The sequence below is a fragment of the Protopterus annectens genome, chromosome 1.part1 (genome assembly GCF_019279795.1).
Source record: "Protopterus annectens isolate FY-2018-M chromosome 1.part1, PAN1.0, whole genome shotgun sequence".
NCBI classification, from domain to species: Eukaryota; Metazoa; Chordata; order Ceratodontiformes; family Protopteridae; genus Protopterus; species Protopterus annectens.
The window spans coordinates 716929871-716953153 of record NC_056726.1 but is presented as its reverse complement, the minus strand read 5'-3'; positions in this window follow the sequence as shown (position 1 = coordinate 716953153).

Below are 23283 nucleotides of genomic sequence, written 5' to 3'. Positions count from 1 at the left end.
TTGTACATACTTTTCTCACTTGCTTAGAGTAAAATAGCTCTGGTACTCACTTTCTTCACTTATGTAGGAGAAATTAGTTTTATATTCAGGCATGTCCAAGGGTCAACTGCCAGTGTTCTCTCCTGTATATCTGATGAATCTGGACATCTTGAGGCAATGCAGACATTGTCTCATGTACACAGACAACCCTCTCCGCCTACCACCCAACACTACAACCTGTGAGAGATGCACTTATCTAGCCAGACTGGAGGTAAAGCTCACTCCAACCAAGACTAACCCTGACAGTCATGTGGAGAAGGTAAACATTCTCACCACACCACACTCATCACATAGTCTCACTGAATCTACAACACCATTAACTGGGAAAACTACTCATGTACCAACTCATTAGTGTAATGCTTTCTGGAATTCATAAACACCAATGCCCTGGATCAACTTATCCACACAACCACCAGGAGCAACAATATCCTAGACCTAGGCATTACCAACATGACTGACTGGTGTTCCACACCTGAAGTCAACCCCTCGTTGGTCCGATCTGACCATAAGCTGAACACGCTTGATATCCACATCCCGCCCCCAACCCCCATTAAGGGAACCACAGTATAATATGTCCACAAAGTCAACTTCATGCTTCTTAAGACAGATGTGGTGAACTTCATGACACCCATGCAGATGGACAATACTGTTACAACTGCTGAATCCTACATAAATGCACTCTATAAGCACTTACACGAGTGCATGGATCGTGCTATCCCAAACAGAACCAAGACACTATACTCCTAATTAAGGAAGCCAATCTAGTGGTCCCCTGCCATAAACAAACTGAACAACAGAAGGATGACACTGTTGCAAAAGAGAGTACAATCCCATGTGTGGAGGAGCTCCCTGGTCAGCCTCAGTAAGAAGGTGAGATCCCTTATAAGATCCTCCAAAGCTAGCTATGGAAACAAAACCACCATTAATTCCAATGACAATCTCAAAGCATTCTATAGCTATGTCAAATATCTCGATGTCAACACCCATATCTGCTCAGAGTTACAGCACAAAGGCACGAACATTACAGAACCAACTGATATTGCCAACATCCTGGTAGATAGGTTCAGTGCTACCTTTCCCCCCTCTCACTGCCTAAAGGGCCCATATCTATACAGGAAGAGTGCAGAGTCCCTGTAATCACAACTATGCAGGTAAAAGCTGTATACTCTAAAGCCAATATCACAGCATCTATGGGACCGGACAACATCCCAGGCTGCATTTTACATGAACTTCAGAATGTACTGGCTCCCCACCTACGCACCATTTTCAATAATAGCCTCGCATCGGGCTTTGTGCCCCCTGAGTGGTGCACAGCAACAGTTATCCCACTCCACAAAGGTGGTACCACAGCAGACCACGGGACCTATTGCCCTATAGGCCTGACTAACCTGGTTTGCAAGGCTATGGAGCACATCATCATGGATCTCAGTCACAGAGACATTGGGTACCTCCAAAATTTTGACCACTCCCAGTTTGGCTTTGTTAAGGGCAGACCATGCCTCTTAAACCTGGTGGACTTCTTAGAGGCAGTTACCAAGGCATTAGATAAGGGTAAGGAGGTCCACACAGCCTACCTTGATCTCTCAAAGGCTTTCAACACCATTCCCCATTCTGGTATTATCGACATACCCATCCACCTGAACATTAATTCCTACATCATGTGATGGTTTGCAAAGTGGCTCACAGACAGAACCCACACAGTGGGAGTTGCATACCCTAGGTCCGACTGTATACCAGTTATAAGTGGCATCCCCCAGGGTCAGTCCTAGGACCCCTTATGTTCGGTATATAATTCTCTGATGCACAGGCAAGCACAGGAGGGCTTTGACTGAAAAGGTTTGCAGATGACTGCAAATTAGGGGCCTTTATTGTTTCCCCAGCTGATACAGACACCATACGGAAGGGTCACACTGAGACGGATACTTGGTGTCAATATCATGGCCTCAATCTGAATGCCAAAAAGTGCATAGTCATCCCCTTTGGATATAACTAATTACCCGTGGACTGCCACATAGGTGCTAGTCCCCTACATATAGAAAAGGTAATAAGGGATCGGGGAACCCCAGTATATAGCAATCTCTCCTTCGATACCCATAATGTCTAGGTTGTTAGAATATCCTTCTACGTGGCACCCCTAATCTCTAATGGGTTTGCATCCAGAACAAAGGAGGCCATTGTGACTCTCTACTCATGACTTATTAGACCCATTAAAGGATATAACACCCCATTTGGGATGTACCATACAAGACAACTGCAACAGCTTGGAAGACCACAACAGTAACACACCAAGAGGATTACTGACCTCAAACAGATGACCTATGCAGCCCAACCTAAGAAACTCCAGCTGTACTCGATTGCATAATGCATACTCACGGGTGATCTCTGCTTGACATACAAGGCCCATGTCCAACTCAGTATTGCTGGATATGCTCCACCTAAACAGAAGCCCCTGAAAGCCACATGCTCTAGGGATATACACCTAACCACAATGATGATTAAGACGTGCTGGACAGATAGATTCCTGACCTGGAGACTCCCTATGCTTTGAAACATGATTCCAATGTACATCAGGCAGGGCCCCTCACTAGCACTCTTCAAGGGAAACCTTGACTGGTGGATGGGAGACAGACATGTACCCCAGGGATCACTGCAGTGGCTCTGCTGGACAGAGGCACAAGGAACTAATGGCTCTGCCATTCAGAGGCACAGGGAACTAACCTAAGGGGGTGGCAAAAGACAACGCACTCTAGCTAGACTTATAAGTACCCTTGGGCAGACAGCCTAATACCTACCTTTGCACTTATTATATGTCTTATGTGCATGGATAGTTAACTAGATCTTCAATTTTACTTTGCTATCATGCTGATAAACTGTCGGGTGACTACACAGACTGTTGGGTGACTACAAGTCATATGTATCCTGTTATTGTGTATTGTAAATGCCAATAGACATAACTAATGTTTGCCTAACATAACAGTAATGCTAAGTAACTTGTAATACATACTGCCTACAATACTGTACATTACACAGTTATTGGCACAGTATCCCACAATGCAAATCATAATTGCACAGTGGGCTAACCTTTGACATGTTATTCTCAGTAATACACCCATACATATGCATACTGTTACAATATATCAGCATATACTATCCCCTGTTATAGCACATACTTGTTGGACCAGCCCCGCCACTGACAGTGGCTGGTGAGGAATATTTGGTTTCTAAGCCCTTATATAGCATCCCTTGTGGTGTATGCGGTGTTTGCCTTGTGACCTACAGCAGTACACACATTTACCAGAAAGGCTCATCCAGACTCTGCTATACTTTGCTGTGAAGGAAAGGTTAGTTTGCTTTTATTTTTTGTATTTTGTATATTTTAAATACTGTAGTTTGTTTTCTTTACCTTGTGTTTTACCTGCATTCTGCTTTAACAGCATATTAAAACTTCAAAAGAGACCACAGCTCTCTCCCTCTTCTGAGTCAGGCAGATTTTTTGAATACCACTGTCTTTCTAGTTGCCTGCCTCTTATGTTAATCTGACCATATATATCATTTCCTCTCTACTTTCAGTGGCCTGTGTGAGTAATCACTAAATCAAAAAACCCTCCCCTTCAACTATTTAAATTTATTGGCCATCCTACTGTATTCCATAGTACCAGAATACAAAAGTGACCACCCCTTTCAACCCATCTTGCTGTTTTAAAAATAGTAACTCTCCACTAAACCTTAACTTTTTAAACAGGTAAAACTTAAGTTACCTACTTTCACATCTACCTTCTCTAGTGCACACTGCAGTGTGCATTTTTTTTCATCTTACTTTTAAGCATCCCTTTGACTAGCACTTTCTCTAATACCTGCTGGAAAGCACTAATAAGCCTTAAACTGATACAAGCACTCAACCCTCCTTGTTAATAAGGAGAAATTAATAGTAGGCACTAAACAGCCTATAATTGCAAAGTACCTTGCTAAGGTAAGGGAAAACAGCTCCTGTACTTTACAAAAAAAAAAAAAAAGCATCAAACCAGGCATGTCCAAGGGTCAGCTTCCGGTGATTTCTCCTGTCCACCTGGTGAATCTGGGCATACTGGGGCAATGCAGCAATTGCCTCATGTACACAGACAACCCTCTCCTCCTACCACCCAACACTACAACCTGTGAGAGATGCACTTACATAGCCAAAATGGAAGCAAAGCTCTCTTCACCCAACATTGTGCTAGAGAGTCAAGAGGAGAAGGTTAACACCCACACTACACCTCAAGCAACACATAGCCCTTCTAAACCCACACCATCAACACCCACATATAGCAACACTAAATCCACATATGCAGAGGCCCTTAACTGTAACCTGCCCAAGCAACAAGGACCTCTGAAGCTGAAACGCAAACAAACACCAATCACAAACAAAGTGTCACATAGTTCAAAACACCTGTGTGCCACCCAGCAACAGCCCCTAAGGCAAGACAATGTACCTAACACTTTAGTCATAGGTGACTCTATAGTCCGGCACACTGATGTCCCTCTCACCAGGTTGAACAAGGAGAAAATTACAGTCAGCTGCCTGTCGGGTGACAGGATCCGCCACATAACGCATGCACTCAAGTCACTCCACAACAAGTACAAATATGACTCTGTCATTGTCCATGTTGGAGTGAATGACTTGAGATGTACCTCCCTGGACTACATGAAAAGAGACATGGAAGAGCTCTCAGATCATGTGGCCCAGGCAGGTATGACCCTAGCCCTGAGTAGCATCCTGCCTTCGCCCAGAATGATACCACAATATAAGGACAAAATGATTGACTTCAACAATTGGCTAAGCTTCTGGTGTCATTCAAAGGGGATCCAGTATCTGTCTGCCTGGGACGACATGATTGACAGAACACGATGCTTTGCCAAAGATGGTCTGCACCTGTTGCCTCTGGGATTCAGGTTACTGGCTAAGGCTCTTGCCACCCCTATAGTGCCTTTTTTAGGTAAAGTTCAAAGAACAAAATCACCACCGTAACAGGTACAAGCATGCAAAATCTGAAGGTAATGCTACTCAATGCTAGAAGTCGAAACCTCAAAATGCACTCTCTCGAGGCACTCCTAAAAATGGAGAACATCGATATCTGTGCAGTAACTGAGACCTGGTTCAAGGCTCCAGAGAGCACCCCTGCAATACCAGGCTACAACTCTTACCACACTTTTCGGCCACCAAAGCAGGACCGAAACACTAAAGGTGGAGGAGTGTCAATATTCACCAAGGATATTCACACCACCAGGCTAGTTGCCCAACACAATGCGTCAGAAATTCACCAGGTGCAACTAACACTAGGTAAGACTGCAATCCAAATTGTAGCTTGCTACAGATCCCTCACCATACCCCAAGATTCTCACTACACCTTTCTAAACATACTGGAAAATATTAAGATAGAACCAAACACCCTAATACTGGGTGATTTTAACTACCCTGCCATTAACTGGGAAAGCTACTCATGTACCAACACCTTTGCCCAATGGTTCTTGGAATTCATAAATTCCAACGCCCTGGATCAACTAATCCATAGTCCCACCAGGGGCTCCAATATCCTAGACCTGGTCATTACCAACATGGGAAATCGATGCTCCACACCTATGGTCACCCCCCTCATTAGTCACATCTGACCATAAGGTAATCACCCTTAACATCCACATCCCACCCCACCCCCCAGTAAGGAAACCTCCATAAAAACTTCTCCAAAGCCAACTTCATGCTACTCAAGTCAGAAGTGACAAACTTCATGACACCCATGCAGACGGGATCTGAAAATTCAACTGCTGAATCCTACACTAAGGCACTGTACGAGCACATCCACTCATGCATAAATCGTGCCATCCCAAATAGAACCAAGATGCTCTCATCCAAAAAAAAGAAGCCAATCTGGTGGTCCCCTGCCATAAACAAACTTTACAACAAAAGGAAGAAACTGTTGCAGAAAAGAGGAAAATCCCAGGATGCAAAAAACTTCCTTACCAGCCTCAGTAAGAAACTGAGATCTCTCATAAAATCCTCCAAAGCTAGTTACGAAAATAAATTGCCAAAGATTCCAAAGACAACAAGGCATTCTATAACTATGTCAAGAATCTAAATGGTAAAGCTCAGATCTGCTCTGAGTTAAAATAGAATGGCATTAAATATACTGATCCCAAGGATATTCCCAATATCCTGGCAGATCGATTCAGTGCCAACTTCACCCCCTAAATGGCCCATCTCAATACTGGAAGATTGCCAATTTCCGTTAATAACGGCCGCATAGGTAAAAAACGCACTCTCCAAAGCTAAGAATACAGCATCCATGGGACCAGATGCCATCCCGGGCTGTGTACTACATGAACTACAATATGAACTAGCGCCTCACCTAAGTGTCATGTTTAATCATAGCCTCACCTCAGGTTTTGTGCCCACTGAGTGGCGCACAGCTACAGTTATCCCACTCCACAAGGGGGGATCCACCTTGGATCTCAGAAACTACAGTCCCATCAGTCTGACAAGCCTTATCTGCAAGGCCATGGAGCGTATTATCATGGAACATATAAACAAAGACATTGGAAACCTTCAAACACTGGACCTCACCCAGTTTGGGTTCGTGAAGGGCCGATCTTGTCTCCTGAACTTAATTGACTTCTTTGAATCAGTCTCCAGAGCCATGGACAAGGGTAAGGTGGTCCACACAGCCTATCTAGACCTTGCCAAGGCCTTTGACACCATCCCCCACTCTGGAATCATAGATAAACTTACTAAGCTGGGCATTAATCCCTACGTCACCCAATGGGTTGCTAACTGGCTTACTGATAGAACCCACACTGTAAAAGTAGCCGACCCCAAATCCAGCTCCAGACAAGTGACAAGTGGAGTACCTCAGGGTTCAGTCCTGGGACCGCTCTTGTTTGGCATCTACTTTTCTGAAGTACAGGCCAACACTAAGGGACTCTGGATAACAAAGTTTGCAGATGACTGCAAACTGGGAGCCATTATTGAATCCCCAAATGATGTGGATACTCTACAAAAGGGCCTTACAGAAACAGATGCTTGGTGCCAGAGCCATGGGCTCAAGCTCAATGCCAAGAAATGTATAGTTATCCCCTTTGGGAAAAAACATGTATCCGTGAATTACCATATAGGTGGCAGTACACTAAACACCGAAAGTTTGATAAGAGACTTAGGGACACAGGTGGACAGTGGTCTCACCTTCGATAACCACATCGCCACAACAGTCAGGAAATCCTTCTATGTGGCACACCTCATCACTAAGGGCTTTTCATCCAGAAAAAAGGAGGTCATTGTCCCACTGTACTCATCCCTCATTAGACCCATTATAGAATACAATGCCCCGTTTGGTATGTACCTCTCAAGACATCTGCTTCAACTGGAAAGGCCACAGAAATACCTCAGTAAAAGAATCACAGGCCTAAAGCAGATGCCCTACGCTGACCGCCTTAAAAAACTACAGCTATACTCAGAGGCGATCTTTGCTTAACATACAAGGCCATGTCAAACCCAGAGCTGTTGGACATGCTACACTTAAAGAAATCCCAATCCCTCAGAGCCACATGCTCCAGGGATCTAAACCTTGTCATCACAATAAACAAAACATGCTGGAGGGATAGGTTCCTGCCCCAGAGACTCCCCAGACTCTGGAATAGATTGCCCATACATGTCAAGCAGAGTGCCTCTTTGGTCCTCTTCAAAAGGAACCTTGACAATTGGATGGGAGAAAGGAAATTCACCACGGGGATCACATCAGTCGCCCTTCTAGACAGGGGTCAAGGGAAGTAAATAGTGTGGGAAGAAATAGCCAGGGAATTGTTATGGCTAGGCTTGTATAGGTCCTAGGGCTGATAGCCTAGTACCAACCTATGAACCTATGAACCTATAATGGTAACAAGTCACTTATCAAATCAAACAAAAATGCTTCAAAACCCCCATACTAATCATTCAAGAACCCAGAGACATCAATATATACAAAAATAAATAATAACAAACATAATATAAAATATAAATAAAATATATACATGAACCAGAAAATAATAAAATAAGCACACAGACAGATAAGTGCATCAAACTTTCAAGAGTCATCCCTTCAGAAAAGGTTTAAGGGTAACTTTTCATTCAGTACTCTGCCATGGTCTGACTTTAGTCTAATAATCCATTTAACCTCCCTGGTCTCTGTGTGATTATGGATGTCCCCTTCACAGAAACCTGGATAAACAAAGTCCATCACTAAGAATTTAAACATATGCCCTCTGCCTTAAGCTATGACATGTTTAGAAAGGGCATTATTAGTTGAACAAACACAGACATTATAAATACGTTCCCTAATCCTGTCCTTGAACTGTCTGTCTTGCCAATATAAAATGCTTTGCATGCAATGCAGTAGCTCAGATAAACAACATGTTATGTGGTACAATTGGCATTAGCTTTAAAAGTATACTATAACCCTGTGTCAGGATGTACAAAAACACCACTGCTATCAATATAGCAGCAGTAGTTGTACTTCCCACAGGGGTGGGTGACAGCACCCAGACAGTTCACAACACCAGTATCAGCCCTAGGGTAACAGAGCAGCCTCTTCAAAGACTTCTTATTCTTTTATCAAAATATAGGCGTTGCCCCCATCAATCTGTTTAGCTTGGGATCAGAAGTCAAAACACCCCAATGTTTCCTTATAACCTCAGAGATCATCCCTATATCTGAGGTATAAAATAAAGTCATGGAAGGTGTTCTACCCAAATCAGCCAACAATCTATTTTCAACAAAGCGCTTACCTTTGTTTCCTACAATAGATACTTTTTTTATGATATCTTGGCTGCTATTTTGCTCCACTACTTTATTTTGTATTGTTTACGTCTGTTCTTTTCTGTGCAATGGAGTATTTGTCTTCATTTGCAGACTTTTGTGTTTTTTATATGAGAATATTACATGACACCAATATAGAGTTTTCAATAAAGGCAAGTGAGTTTGGCTATTAGAGAAGAAAGAGTGAGAAATGTGTGCTGCTCAATTCCATTTAAAACTTGATACAATTACTCCTACACTTTGTAAGTGTAAACTGGGTAACACACCCACTGCAGGTAAGTGATTCTGAATTGCAGTTGTGTTTTCGTTCTCCTAACCAGTAATTGTTCACAGCTGCAATCCATTAGCAATTAACACTATGTTTACACCTGCTATACAAATTCAAACATTTGGGATTCAACAATTCTAATGAGCTCAGACCTCATTTGCATCTTCACTGTGCTCAGTGGCCTGCAACTATACTATAAAAAGGTAACCACATAGCTAGGGAACTTGAAGATGAGGAGAGTCATGTGTATAGACAACAGAGAAGAAGATCACTACTAATTTGGAGTTATCTGCACAGAAGAATTCTGATCTTGCTAAGGTATGATTGAATTTTTCAATTACATGCTAGATTTGTTCACGTTACAAGAATAATATTGTATATATATATATATATATATATATATATATATATATATATATATATATATATATATATATATATATATCATTATAAAATGGACTTTTAACTGTACACACTTCATATAAGTTCACTGTTGGCATAACTGGCATAGCTATTTTTGTCAATGTGTTTTATTTTCTCAGATACACATTCTTATTGACTTTCATCACAAGTGTTATTGTTATAACTTATTTTCTTATACTCTTCAGGGCTCTTATTGCTTGTCCTTTCACTATATTGTGAAACACAATTCTTTGACTAATTTTCTGAATTTCACCATGGAAAGATCAGATAGATGGATATCATTTTTAGATGTATATATTGAAAGGTTAGATAGCGGTCTACTTAATACAGGTGTATATAGGGAGTCATGCTATAAGAACTCCCTTTTACATAGAGGCAGCATGCATCCCCATTTTGTGTTTCACAATATAGTGAAAGGACAAGCAATAAGAGCCTCACATCTGAACACAACAGAACAAGGGTTTGAAAACGAGTTGGATCAGTTATGTGAGAGACTAGCTGCCAGATCCTATACACCAGAAGAGATAAATTCAGAGATTGAAGGGGTACATGTTCTGAGAACCCGATCTGCATGACCATATTTTGCAAACTCTAGAAACTCAGAAGGAATATCAGAGAGACCCGAGTCACTAATGTGACGATGAATCAATCTACAGTTAGGGTCTCATTGAATTACACACAAGACATTAGTAGTCTGAAAGGAATTTTTTATAAGAATTGGTCTGTCCTTACTACAGATCCTAAATTAAAAGAGATAGTGGGAGAAAGACCATTGTTTGTTTATAGAAACAAGTCAAACCTGCACAGACTACTCTGCCACCCCAGAGTTCCAGCTACAGTTGGTAGGGGTGAGACAATAAATTTCACCAGACCATGTCATAAATGTAACTATTGTCCTTTCGTCTCTGAGGACCCCAGTTTTGTACAACCTGTCACTATGAAATAATTTTGTTTCAACATTTCGGCTAATTGTGACACACAGCATGTCACATACCTAGCTAGGTGCATGGCATGCAATGCATTCTATGTAGGGAAAACTGATAGAAGGTTAGGTGACAGGATACGTGAACATCTGTACAATATACATACTAAATCCCCACATAATGCATTATCTAAGCATGTCATGAACACAAATGACACACACAGCTTCAAAATTCGAGTACTACAAGTTAACAAACCTAATTCCAGGAGTGGGGACATAAGGAATTAACCAGAAAGGATAGAAGCTAGGTGGATCATCATGTTAAGGGCAGATCAGAGACCTGGACTAAATGACAGAGTCCCCATCAAACCAACCTTAAAAAACAGAAGGCTGGTTGTTAGACGAAGATTTGAAGGTTAGATGGGATGTCATATTTGAACATATCATGCAATGTATTCCTTATACAGTTCTTATATGAATATATTATGTAATGTATTCCTTATACAATTCTTACATGAACTGGCAACATTTGTTGCATAACACTTTGCTAATATATGGTACACGCATATATAGCCATCTACTGTATATGCTTTTTATACATATAACATTTTAATTTTTTCTAAACACTTAAATATATTTTTATATCTATACATGTTTCTATATTTTCATATATTTGTATTTATTATAAACACAGTATATATATATATATATATATATATATATATATATATATATATATATATATATATATATATATATATATACAAATATATGCATATTTTATATATAAGGTTTTATACTAGAAACTGTTTTGTGGTTGAGTATAAACTGTTTTTAAATGGAGCTTCACAGGTGAATATAATTTTAATTAATTAAATAATGATGTCATAAAGATTTCAGTATAAATGTTGGTAATACTTTTATGAGATGTAAAAGGTCTGAAGAAGCCCATGAGGGTGAAAGCGCTAACCTGGAATTCCAATAAACCTTGGATTTTATACTACATGCTTGAACTATTATTTATATTGCAACTAGTTTTCTGTGTGTGTGGTCTGATTGCCGTGGAGTGCTCTGCTGCTGATTTTTTGTTTTTATTTGTTTATTGATGACCATTTGTCAGAAATATACATTTACCCATATGTGTGAGGTGGGTGTCATGAGTGTGTGTGTGTATTGCTGTGCCATCTATGATAGTGCCACCAGTGTTAGTTTGTTATCATATATTACAAAACAAAACAAAACTCTTGCTTTTTACACCTACTCACCTGTCTCCCTCCCCTAATTTTACTCTTATATCTAGTAATGGTACCCTTATCTCTCCAGACCAGAATACCAAACTCTTAGGCATTACAATTGATAATCAACTAAAATTTGATACACACATTAACGCTATAATAAAATCTATAAACAGAAAACTTGGCTCTCTCTATAGAATCAAATCCTTCTTAACTCCTGAAGCCAGAACTACTATAGCTAGAACCCACTTAATTTCTACCCTATTATATGCCTCCCCCATATTTACTAATCTTTCTAAGTTTAATCTGAACAAACTAGCTATAACATATAATAATATTGCCAGATTTGCCACTAACTCTCCATATAGGACTCATCACTGTCACAATCTAAAAAAACTAGGCTGGCTTGAACTACCCCACCTAATTCAGCTAAACCAACTTACCATTGCACACAATGCCCTTTATCACCCTGACAACACTCCAATGCTCTCTACCTTCATAAAACCTTACACCAATCTGAGGAACCTACGCTCCTCTAACAAAGTCTTGATTCATACCTCCTTATCTAATAACTTAGCAGGTGACTCTATATTTTCCAACTCAGTTGGAAAAATTTGGAATCAACTACCTCAACACCTCACAACCCTAACATCACTCCCACTATTTAAAACTAACCTAAAACTCTTCCTATCCAACCACTGGCTCTGCTCGTGTAATAACCCTGACTAATCATCTTCATCAATAAGCCTGACTAATCATCTTAATCTTCATTTCCTTTTTTTCTCTTTTATTTGATTCACTAACTTTCCTTTTTACTTAATAAATCTAGACTACTAGATTTTCTTCACCACACTCGATTTCTGATATTCCCTCTACTAAATGACATATATCTTAAATTTTCAACCTCTAACGAAATTGCTTTTAAAGTAAACAATGTTCATAACTCCTATATTCTCCAGTACTACACTATTCTGTATTCAAATGACTTCACATCCTGTTGGAGTGTTACTATTCTATGTTTTTCTTCTGTATATTTTTACCTGTTTAGAAGTATTGCAGCAGAACATAGGCTTACGGTTCTGTGTGTTTTTTTTGCATATTACTTGTATAATTCTGATATCTTGAATTTTTGATATTTTGATATTTTGCTATAATTTTTAATCTCGTTAGTAGTATTGTAGTGGAGCTTTTCTCCTCGGGCCTCCACTGAAAATGGACATGTATCCAGTTGGACTAGCCCGGTAAACAAATGTAAAATAAAAATAAAAAATAAATTACATTGCAGTAGTGTAGGTGTTAATTTCATTCCTGTGTTTGTTGTTCATTGCACAGGTTATCCTGACAGTGGAAATGTAAGACTCTTACAACCTGATGTCAGGGTATTGTCAGACTCTGATGGTGATGGTGGACAAACAGAGGCACAATTGGTGGGTGCAGAGGTTGAATCTGACACTAAGCTTGACATTCAATCATCCCTCCCTTCTATCCAACACAGCCAGTAGGCCTATGCATACCTATTCCAGTGAGCCCTTAGATATTGGATAGGTGGAAGGTGACACACTTGCTCAGGATAGTGTGGTTCCTGCAGCTTCATTGCTGGTTGACTCTGGTCATAGCCAAAGTGTAGATGAGGTGCCATGCAGGAGGTTTGTTAGGGGTACTCAGAGAACTTCTGCTGCCCACCTTTCACCTGATCCTGGTGTATCTTTACATGGTACTTGACATATGTGTAGGGCTATCATGGATTCCCAGGCATGTTCCAATACAGCCTCTGAGGACATGCTTAGGGTTGTAAATGTGACACAGGCTGACATGTGTGACTGCCTCCACAATGTGGCTGAATCAATGGATTGGATGGATGATACAATGGAATGGGCAGCATCTATGATGGAATTTATACTGGGAGGTGGTCAACATCCATGTGGGCAAAAGTCAGCATCATCATCTGATGGTAGCCAATGTGTCCGTGCCCAATCATGCTCCTGTAGTAGCACTACTTCCAGTTCATCAATGATTGAGATGTCCTCACCCAGATGTGGTAGCTCATGGGGTCGTGGTCCTGGGTGTACTCCTGAGGAGAGCTCATTCAGCAGACGTCAGTCACATTCAGGCTCACACCTGTTTGAAATAACAGGAAATAGAGCTAGCACAGAGCTTGGCTGGATTCTTGCAGACACTCACACACATGTTTCACCTTGAGTGCCCATACAACACACATGTATCAATTACATTGGGTCAGATGTGAAGCTTACAGGTCATTCTATCTCAGTGGCCAATTAATCCAAATTTCTGCATGTCTGTCTTTCTTATTCACATGCACTCACTGACTTTTGTTTCAGCCTTGGCATCGTGCCCCCCCAAACAACATCTTGTGCAAATGATGATAACTATGCCGTATGGCTGATTTTTCTTCTTTTAGCTTCAGGGATACAAAAGTCTTTTGTCTGATGCCCAGGGTGCAAAGCTGACTGAGCACTTAATACATATGTGTTTGTGATGCTCTTTTCAAAATTGTACTGCTTTAGTACAGGCTTTTGTAATGTGTGCATACCTCTCAACCTCTTAGACCAAAAAAATTGGACTAATCCATAAATAAGTCAGACAAAATTGAAATTTATAATAAAATGGATGGATGGATGGATGGATGGATGGATGGATGGATGGATGGATGGATGGATGGATGGAGGGATGGAGGGATGGATGGATGGATGGATGGATGGATGGATGGATGGATGGATGGGAAGAAAAAATTAATAAAGGAATTAAACAGGAATATCCTTTGATCATGTGCATTTTTCGTTTGGGAATGAAAGCAGTAAAATGTTCTGAGAAAAAAAATGATGTGAAAGGGAGAAAGGAATTGTAATATCTAAATATTTGTCATATGCAGACAGTTTGGTTATTTTGTCAGAAATGAAGTTTGGATGAGCAAATTTGTTAAAATGATTGAAAAATTGCCAAATAAGCTGGATTACAGTTAAACAAACTGAAGAGTAAGGGGGTTGATCAAGACAATGAATTTATTTTATTATTATTATTATTATTATTATTTATTTATTATTGTTTGACATTTGTTTACAGGGAAATTCTGACTGGGTGGAGACCCATTTTCAACGGAGGTCCAGGGAGAAAAGTTCCACAGTCATAACAATGAAAGTTTACATACAATTGACATAAAATATAAAGTGAATGTTGCAATAGTACAACTTATTGAAAGTTTACCAACAATACTTCAAGATACAAGTGGTACATGGTAGTGAGACAAGGATAAAAGGTTGCATACTATTGTTCCTCATTTATGGAAATTGTAAGTAGTTTCTTACAATAGAATGTGAATGGTATAGCTAGGTTAACAAGAAAAGGTTTCAAATAATTATTATAGGAAAGTTAATAAAATGAGTTGTTTGGAGGAGAGTCCTCTGAGTAGCCATAAGATAGAGCAGAAGTAGGGTGGTATAAGGAATAGTGATAGCTAACCCAGACTAGAACATGGGCAGAGCCATAAATTGGATAAATGGCTTTGGAGCAATTTTTTAAAGTGGGCAGTATGTGATGTAGATCTTACATTTTGAGGGAGAGGGTTCCAGATTTTGGCTGTATGATTTGAGTAAAGAGAGTCACCTGCAGTATTATTGGCTTTGGTTACATTTAATAATGATTTATTAGTAGAATGCAAGACATGATTGTTGGAATAAGGTTGTTGTAAGTTTTGTAGGACATGTCTTTTTTCAGTTTAGTATAATAGTTTATGAGCCATGGTGAGCTCAGTATAAGATAGATGATGAGGTAATTCTAATCTTGTTAGTTGTTTCAGGCCAAAGCAGTGGTGTGATCTATACTGAGAGTCTTTGACAAATTTTGCTATTTTATTGTAGCAGGCTTCTAGTTTTCGTAGATCAGTTTTCTTAAGATTGGTGATTATGGATGAAGCATATAATAGAGTAGAGAGTAAGTGTGTTCACACAGTGACTATTTTAGTGTTCTTGGCTAGAAATTGTTTGTTTCTATATAGGGTGCCAAGCTTTTTATGTACTTTCTTGATTGTCTGAGAGACATGACTATCAAATTTCAAGTTATTGTCAATAACACCTAGCAGTTTTGTTTGGGAAACAAGAGATATAGTGGCATTGCCTGCAGATGTGATATAGAATGCATGAGTAGGGTCTTTGGGTCTTGTGCATTGGAAAAGCATACACCTGGTTTTGTTTGGGTTGAGAATAAGCTGTGAGTTGGAAAGCCATGATTCCACTGATGTAAAGGACTGTTGTGTTATTTCCTGAAGTTATTGTAGGGCAGGAGCAGCATGCATAAGTGTGGAGTTGTCTGCATATTAAACTTAGGAAGCAAGCTGGATAGCAGTATGAAGATTATTAGTGAATATACTAAATAGAAGAGGACCAAGAATAGAATCTTGTGGAATCCCCAGAGTGACATGAAGTAGACGAGAGAGATCCTGTTGCCATTTTACAGCTTGCTGGTGTGCAGTTAAATAATTTTGGAAACATGTAAGTGCTGAGTGACTAAGGATTAGGTTGGAGAGTGCAGACAGACGTTTAATGTGAGAAACTATGCCAAAAGCCTTAGACAGATCTAGAAAGATAACGGAAACTATTTTGCCTTCATTCCTATATTGATTAACCATATTAGTAAAAACTCAAAAGGGCAGTTGTGGTGCTATGATTGGGCTGAAATCTATGCTGTGTTTTGGCTAGTAGTTTGTTGGTTAAGAGATAGTTTAGAAGTTGTGAGTGAATATGGCCCAGACCGCAGAATCCTTTATAAACGCATTCTATGAACACCTTCAGGAATGCATGGATCATGTGATCCCAAATAAAACCAAGACCCAATCCTCCAAAGGCAGATGTCCTGTCTGGTGGACCCTAGCCATAAACAAACTATACAACAGAAGGAGGAAGCTACTAAATGATAGAGCAAAATCCCAAAATTTATTTTGCTTTTATTGTCCTAGGGGGTGTTAAATTGTTCAATATGTTGAAGAAAGTGGAGTTGAAATTATCTCTAGCAGCATCTAGGGACAAATAGTTTAGAGGTGACCAATTATACTGTCTGAGGGTGGATATAAAGATTCGAGGGTTGAAGTTTCTTTTATTTCGGATTTGTCAATAGACTGTATGTTTATATGGGTTAATGCATTGTCTAAATAAATAGGGCGGAAAAATTGAATATATAATCCCAGAAAAGGAATAAGTATAGGGCAAATGAAATTTGAAGGATATCATAGTCTAATAGGTCAATGGACAGAAATAATGGGATTAATCAAAATGTTTTTCGCTTGGTAAGAAAGTTTTTGAGTATTTGTTAAGAAAAATGTATATATGTTAAATGATTTTATATTGGGAAAACAGGCAGATATTTGGAGGTGCACACATTTCCAGCTAAGATGGAGAAAGAACTGTAAAGATATTTTTCAGTTTTGTTTTGGGGTTAGGATTGAACCCAGTTAAACAAAGAGTGCAATATAAAAAAGAAGATTTAAAAAATCCTGTAGAACATTTAGCATCTGCATGTGTTTTAGGTGTTAAGAAATGTAAAATATATATAGAGATGGATAAAATGAAAAGAAAAATGTTATAGATGACGTATGAAAATGAAGGGCATAATAGAGGGGGTGGAAAGAAGCATCAAGAGAAAAGATGGGCGGGGAATAATACGATGATAAAGTTATGTTTTGGAAATTAAAATTTAATGAAATCAGTGGAAATATGAATGGTATAATATGGTCATGGAAATATATTATCTGGTGTATCAATGGAAATAACTAAATGAAGCAGTAAATTATGTTGTAATAATAAAAGGAAAAGATCTGAGATTTTTATAAGATGGGGATTTTCTGTGGAGAATTTTGCTTCGTAAATTAATAGCAAAAGGTTCCATAAAAATATAAAATAATGGAGGAAAAGAAATATAATGAATGTAATGAGGAAAAATTAACAAAGTATTAAGGTTTAGAATGAAAATAATGTTTTAGAGAAAGGAGGGAATTCAATAAAGCCTACACAGAGTGATTTTCCATGTAGGCAGAATGGCATGGATCTTACAGGGAAACCGACAGCCGTGAGATCCAGTAAACAGAGCAGAAGGGTGTGCACGAGCAATCGAACACAGAAATGTCAGGGCATGCAAATCATCTCATAAGCATGTGAAATCCATGCAAATGAGGGTGTTTTGTGATCCAGGAATCAGACAGGTATCCGTGCAGAACTCATATTGGTGTCAGAAATGTACACGGAAATTAACCATGTACAGAAATTAAAAATTGAACAGGGGCTGTAAAAGCCCAATTAGAAGGTTAGAAATGTCATTGTATGTACAAATATGAACAAAACTATGCACTGTGAGTCCAAAAACTAATGCAAAATAATATAAAATAATATTTTTTTAAATACACATATTATATTTGAATGGTGTGCAGAAATGCGCAAACATGCCATTATGTAAAAAAAATATTAAAATGTTTAAAAACTGAAAATAAGACATATGTGAGAATAATGCATTATAGTGCCCTGCATGCAGTATGTACAATGGTAGATGCCAGTGGTTTCTAAGCAGGCAGGCTCTGGAATAGTGAAGTATCCACGTTATGTGCAAGGATCTGTATGCAAATGAGCTGGGGTTACTGAATAGCAAAAATGTGCCACTGTGTCCGCAAATAAAACCCCAGAACCATCAGAGTCAACTGACTCTGGTTCAGACAGCCCCAGAACTGTGTCGGTGTCAGTATAACAGGTAGCTGACATAAAAAGAAGGTGTGTTAGTATATGTCTAAGTGGATTCAAGCTCAGCAGTGCTTGTATGTGCATCCCTCAGCTCAGCTAATCAGGTTGGTGTGTCTAGTGCTGCTAAGCTTTGTTTAACTGTGGGGTGCATGTTTTAGCTGGTTTAAGCTATGCTGAGCATGCCCGTGCATGGAAGTGTGTCCAAATGGCTGGACACTGCTTAGCAGGGAAGGCAGTTTAAAAAAAAAAAAGGAAATTGCCTGGGAAAGCCAGTCATGTAGAAAATACTGATAACCCCTGTTCCACTTATACTGGCCCATTCAAACCCCTCAGTGATATACCTGGCAGGTGGAATGCATCATTGTCAGCCAATCACACAGGCTGCATTTGCGGCACAACACTATAAAGTATGCATACACCCTACAATCTGATTTCTCACCTGTACTCTGCACCATTGGAGTACAGACTTGGGAATTTTAACTGACAGAATGCTAGGGGCTGCTGCTGCTATGCTACATCTGTATGTGCTCTAGGCTGAGGTCAGTGTTGATGCTGGTGCAGACAATAGGCCTAGACTGAGAAAGAGAAGAGTGTTCAGGCCCAGGGTAACCTTCCAGGAGCTACATGAGCTGGAGATAGTAGAGCAGTACAGGTTGGACAGGGACATACTACAAGAAATCATCGAGCTTTGCCACCCTCAACTCAAACCCAGAGTCAACAGAGGGGAGCCCATCCCAGTGGAAACATAGGTATGATTAGCCCTTAGAATACAGGTACATTTCAAAGGCCAACTGGGGACATGATGGGGTCTCACAGCCATCTGCATCCAGGGTACACCAACACTTCCTGGCTGCCATGAAAACACATGCCAATGAGCACATTTATTTATCCCGCACCCCTGAGGAGAGGGTCAGCAGTATGTGTCTCTTCCACCATGTAGCACACGACCTTGAGGTACTGGGTGCCATAGACTGTACTCATGTACACATCAAAGAACCACCCAGTGAAGAGGGTAAAGTCTACATCAACCACAAGGGGTATCACACCATCAACTGCCAGGTCATGTCATATACCCTGGGCATAATCATTAGTGTGTGTGCCTGCAGCCCTGGCAGTTATCATGACTCTCATATCTGGCACACATCACAGCTGTACCAGATGTTTGCCAGGGGAACATCCCATATGGCCATCTGCTGGGGGATGCTGTCTATGCACTGGAACCGTGGATGATGACACTCATCAGAAATGCACACACACCTACTGAAGAATGCCATGTGCACAAACTAGGAACATCATAGTGTGTTTGGGCTGTTCAAGTCACAGCTGTTCTGCCTCAATATATCTGGTGGGGCCCTGCAGTATTTTCCAGCTGCATGTGCACAGATGTTCACAGTATGTGCCATGCTACACAATATGATCCTGCAGAAACAGCTGTGGCAGAGCATCACAGGGAAGGGACATACAGCCCCCACAAGTGCCAAGGTCCCTACAGCCACAAGGGGGCTTGGATGAGTAACCCCCCTGAGCCTATCCCTGTAGGCAGATGTAGGCATGCCCAGTATGTCCTGGCCTTGGCAAAGAGACAAGGCATAGCACATGCATTGACAACCTAGGGTCCTAGGGATTGACACCTCACTCCAACTCGCATGCATAATAAAAAGGATGCCAGCCACAACACACAACCTGTACCTTGCCATGTATTGGATGTCTAATGTGTGCATCAGAGAGTCAGCCCTGAAGTAGTGTTATCTCAACTGCTGCAGTCACTAGGTAAGTTGCTCTTCTTTACAACAGATGTATGGGGTACTAGACTATGGTAGCATATGTATGGACCTGCTGCATGTATGCATGGGAATAGAGTGGGCTACTGGGCTACCTGCAGAGAACTAACTGATATGTGGAACAATAGGTACTCTCTGTCCAATACTGGCTGCCTCATAATAAGCACTAGGCCACAAGGCAGCAGAACCTACTGCACTATGGAAGGGAAATGCCAAACAGTGGGGCCGTAGGACAGATGTACGACTGTCAATGCTAGAGTCCCCTACCCACAACACAGCCATGTTCCCATACAACTGCAGTAACAGTATGTTAGCAAGGTCATAGCAGCAGACCACACAGTCCCAGGGCTGTCCTAAACAACCTGGTGACATGTCCTATTTCGTCAATATGCAGGGGTCAAAGTTATGTCTGTCTGCTGTTGATAGTGTCATGAATAAACTCCACTTTCTAGTGGCTGGTGTGGCTTAGTGGGCTAAGTATATTAGCATGGTTGATGATGTTCATGGCTCGAAGCTGGCTGCACCTACAATTTTGCATGTGAGATAATCCTATGGTAGGAGTCGCACAGACTGAAAAAATGTGTCACTATTTTTTACTGCAAGAATGTTGGAGAACACCAGAGACAATGGAGGGACAGGGGGCCACAGCTATGGATATTACACATGCTCTGAGTAACCTAGAAGGTGGCTAGTATGACAGCAGGTTGTAACAAGTCAGAGTAGCAGCAGGATCTAGAGGCCATCACATATAGTAACTTTGTCAGTACCTACAACAAGTACCAACAACAAGTCAGTGGCACTATGTAGATGTTCTTCGTGTTTCACTGCTGCGGTCATCACATTTGGGTTATCCCTGCCAGGGTAGCCCTCAGTTGGCCCAAATACCAGAGGCTTAGTATTTCTGCATCGGTTACTTTTGCTTCAGGACTGACATCAGGTAATCAGTAGTATAAAGTAATGCAGCCAATGCCATTACATCAATCTTTCTTGCCATCGAACCCAAAGCAGAAGCAATTCCCACAAGTGCCGGTCAGCTGCTACCTGAGTTTTATCTACCAAATTGAAGCTGATGTCTTCTAAAGCTAAGTACCCCATTGGGGATCCTTTTTTCTTGCACCTACTGATGTCAGAAAAAGTTAACAATTGTGTTGTCTGTGGAAAGCAAATACCATACAGAGAATTTCATTCCTACTGTGTAACTTGCTTAGGCCCAGACCATGATGCCCCCCGCTGTTGCTTCTGTGCTTTGTTCAACACCAGAGCTATCCATTGTCAGGCCCTTATTGTAGCTAGATATTTTTGTTTACAGTCCTCGAACTCTGATATAGCTTCAGTAAAGCTAGTTGTCAGTTCTCCGGTCCTCAGTGAGGCACTTTCTCAGCCCCTGATGCCTGCTTCTGTGGATTCGCAGGCCACTACAGAGACCCTTTCGGAGTCCGGTATGATGCAGAACTCTTCTTCGACTAAGGATCATGTGGTTGTCTCTACCTTGGATGGGTCCGGAGCCACTGAGCAGGCACCGGCTTCTGAGGAAGTCCTTCGCACTATCGATTCTTGACACAAACCCATGTCTTCTTTCGCGACTAGCATTCTTTCAAAAACAACCAAGTTTCTTAGTCCCAGGGTACAAACCACACCCAAGAAACTGACAACCCGATCTCAGGCACCTGCTTCTTTGCCTCAGTCTCAAATGCTTAAAATGGTGGAAGACCTTATCATGTCAGGCTCCCTCCTCCAAAAGGAAAAGAAATCTATCCCCTGTAGTTCTGTCTGAACCAGAGTCAGATGACTCTGATGCTTCTGAATATGAAGACATGCCACCCCTCTCTACTTATGAGGATTCTGATGCAGAGGATTCCATACCTTCAGCCTCTCCCCAGAGGATTTCTCCTTTGAGGAAACCCTTCATACCTTAAGGGAGCATTTCCAATGGAAGAGTCAGAAATACCCTCAGTCTAAAAATATACACAGGGAATTCTTAGATCTTCCACAGCACAGGCCATTGGCTATCCCCCCAATCCTGGATGTTGTGGAGGATGTTTTCCTGGAATCCAGCTTAACTCCTGACACCCTCCCTCCTGTACCCAGAAAACCAGACATGTACTACAGAGTCCCTGACTCACACAAATTTCTTTTTAAAAATCCTACTGCTGACCCTCAGGTAATTTCTCAAGAGCCTAAAGGAATGAAAGCAACCTCTGCTAAGAATCCTACCCCCTCAGAGAGGGATTCCCAAGCACTAGACAGATGGGGTAAAAAAGTATACACCTCAGCTACTCTTGCTATCAGAGCATTAAATTGTCAGTTCCATATGATAAAATTCCAGCAACATACCCTGAACTTCCTCAAACAAAAAATGTCTTCCTTTCTGCTTGTGCAGAATCTAAAGAGTTACAAGAGTTAATGCATTTTGCAAGTCAAGTAACTAAACATACCTTGCACTCTGGTTTTGATGCCTTAGAAGCTTCTTGCAGGGCAGCATTCACCGGATCTGTTCTTAGAAGGCATGCATGGCTTAAGGAACAGCCCTTGCCAGACCATGTTAAATCTAAATTGTTGGATATCCCCTTGCACAAAGACAATTTATTTGGCAATAAGGCAGAAGAGGTCTTAAAAAAGATGGAAGAAAAAGCAAAATCTATGCAGACAGTTAAGGATTTCTTACATGTCCAGTCACCCAGGTTCAACAGGCATTGTCCTGCCAAGCACTGGTCCTTTGCTGCTCCCACTATGCCAGTTCAGCCTAGACCATGGGGAACCAGACCCCCCCATACAGCAACCACAGGGAACGCAGAGGCAGTGGACAACTTCCACTTCAAAACCAGGGCATTCTAAGCCACCCACCTATGGTAAGAACTCACAGTGACTCTCCTCCACCAACCCCTCCCTCTGCTCACCTTAACTTTCCTCTGGGAGAAAAACTCTCTTTTCACGCAAGCACCTGGGCCACCATTACCAAAGACCACTGAGTTCTTAACATAGTGTCCAAGGGATACAAGTTTTCCTTCCACACCCTTCCTACTCCAAAACAATTCCCAGATCGACCCCCAAACGAGTAGG